Below are 2,935 nucleotides of genomic sequence, written 5' to 3'. Positions count from 1 at the left end.
TATATATATATATATATATATATATATATATATGAATATAAGTCATAAGTTACTTACATAGAAAGGTTTTTGTACAATTGATATAATATGTGCATGCTATAAGAGAGGTGAAATGATGTTTTAAATACCTTTACAAAAATCAACATTACTGTAGAATTAAAGCATTTGCAAGAAAAAGTAAATGTTCAATAAAATAGATAAAGACAACAATGCTCAAATAATATTTATGTGGTACAACTTGGACATGTCCTACTTTTATGTTAACTAGTATTCCAATACCTTCAGCTTGAAACTTCAAGCTCAACTCCGCTCTTCTAGCCGATGGAGAAACCATCACACCTACAATTTTTTTTGAAATTTTTTTTTGTGAGTGCAACTCAAAAGGCTGCAAGAAAAGTCTAAAGTTAACTAAATCTATGCATGCAAGACTTGGCAAATGATACAAAAAAAAGGAAAATAATAAGAAGAACTAAATATTTTGGTTAGCAACAATCTAGCAATTATTGTATATGAATTGATGCACCATCAAAAAATTTTATGTTTTGACATGGATCTCAAGATATCTTTTGATCAATGAATATTTCATATTAGAACTAAAGATCTTTCAAGGCTCCAATTTCAACATGATTATAGTCAAACTGATCATCTCGACAAGACGAACCCGTTAATACCAAAGTTGGCTCAATCTGAGTCCAATCAAACCCATATAAAATCATTAAATCACTTTTATTGATTTTGGATTGTCAATTTAATGGTCAAATAAAGTTCAAATTTGACATATTTATATTCAAATCGAGTGTCTCAACGAGAGGAATCCAACATGCCTAAAATGCTATAATTTAGAGATTTAAAGATTGATAAGGCCATTAAAATTTTAAAAACCCTCTATGATCTAAAGGGATCAATAAGGGTTGTCTAATCAAGTGCTTGCGAGAGTTATTTGTTGAATAACTAAATGCACGTGCCTCAAGGGCTATAAATAGACCACTTTTTTTCACTTGAGAAGGGGGTGTCAAATTTCAATGTTGTTCTAGACAATATACATGATAATAACTTTCAACCATCGTAGCCGCCAATCATCGTTAACTACCTCCCGCCGGCTACTGTCGGCCACTGTTGATTGCCCCCGCTTGTCACTGTTGATGAATTTTTCTAGCCAACGATGAATATCAAATACGGTGTAGCAACAATTCACAAATGTGGTGTACAAGCGTATCTCAAATGTGATGTAACGAGTAGCATCATATTAAAGTTCCAATGATAACTTCTGACATTCGTTGCCACCAACTACCTTCAATCAGCTCCCACCGACAGTTTTTATTCTTTTTCTTTTTTTTTTTTTTTTTTTGAAGTTGTCATCTTATCTATTGTCATATGATCTTTTTTTCGAATAAATCTCTCTTTCGGATCATATGGTTTGTGTGAACCAGAGAGGATTCAAAAAATAAGGAATATACAATGAAGATAGACAAACGAGAGAAAGAACGTCTATAACTTTCATAAAGTAAACTTTGCGCGATATCCCAAAGGCGTACGTCCAAAATAAGATTGGATAAAAAAAGTTTTGGCACATATCCACGAAGAAGACCTTACGAAAGCAACCCACAACCAGAGAATCAAATATGTGTGTATGTTATGGGGTCAAGAGTAACTCCCAAAGGGTTGTACCACTTTGGTTAATTACATTTTGAGGGATACCCAATCATACTTTTGATAAAAGAAGTCTTGTTTACACTTATATAATGATTAGTAAATGGTGTCACAAACAGAGGTTATCTCATAGGAACATCTCACTACTTTCAAAGCTCTCGCTAAGCCATAAAACAGGAAGTGAATCCTCACATCCCAAATGGTTAGCAACTTATTGGTGTATGGTGCCCAAAAATAACCAAGTCAACTCATAGAATCCACATTATGCTTCCAAGTCTTAACTGATCTATAAGAGTAAAGGGTGAAACATCGTATCCTAAACGAGCGGTGACCTATCAACAATCAAAGCCTATGAGATGACATTAACGAAACGTCAAAGAGAGTGATAGAATTCTAGAGTAATCCTAATCGGCTAGAGATGGGTTAGGATACCATGGATCTGTCATCCCAAACTATTATGACCCCAAGACTATCTGGTCGTGACGGTAGTCGACCCAACACAACCAGAGATTTCTTGTCAGCAATCAATGAATTATGTCGTTCATGAGGACCTCGATAGTCTTAAGGTCAAGCAAAAGAAACTCTAAATCCTATAACCCTGCGTAGGTAGAAAACAAGAGGTGAGACTTTATCTGGCAAAGTGGCGAGGAAGCCACTCGAGTGGAAAGAGGAGAGAGGTATGATTACAAAGCTTAGATGCCCTAACAAAGGACTTATTCTATGTCTGGGTTGGGTAAGCCTCTAGTACCCTAAGTGCACTAGACGACCAATTAAGTAGAAACCTATGATGAGTCAGTCGGGTTGATAAAGAATGGAGACTTCTCCTCGAAACATGCAATATGATACAATTTTCTACACAAGTCCTAGGCATGGAGGCCATATTAATATGAATTGGGTGAAAGGAATGCAATGCAACTCATTTAAAATCTGGCTCAAATGTCACGTAGGAAAGAAAATACATATTTTAAAATCTTGAAATGTTTTAATCCAAAATTTTTATTACTCTTAATCTTTCATTTGGATTTTGAATAAGGTTTAAAATTTCTATGTCCTAGAGAGTCTAATTTATATTCACATAGTTCCCAGACACTCCAAGAGCCAAAAAGGGTGAAACCAAGTCAAGCACGGTGCAAAAAAGAACAAAATGAATAAGAGAATGTCGAGTGTCGTTGGATCGGCAACATAACTTAAGAAGAAAAAGACAGTCGAGCACTGCATATATATATATATATATATTGAAGTTTATGAATTAGATATGTAAATATGAAAGAATTGAGTGATATGT

Source organism: Phalaenopsis equestris, unplaced genomic scaffold (genome assembly GCF_001263595.1).
Source record: "Phalaenopsis equestris unplaced genomic scaffold, ASM126359v1 Scaffold000125, whole genome shotgun sequence".
Classification (NCBI taxonomy): Eukaryota; Viridiplantae; Streptophyta; class Magnoliopsida; order Asparagales; family Orchidaceae; genus Phalaenopsis; species Phalaenopsis equestris.
This window is presented reverse-complemented; position numbering follows the sequence as displayed.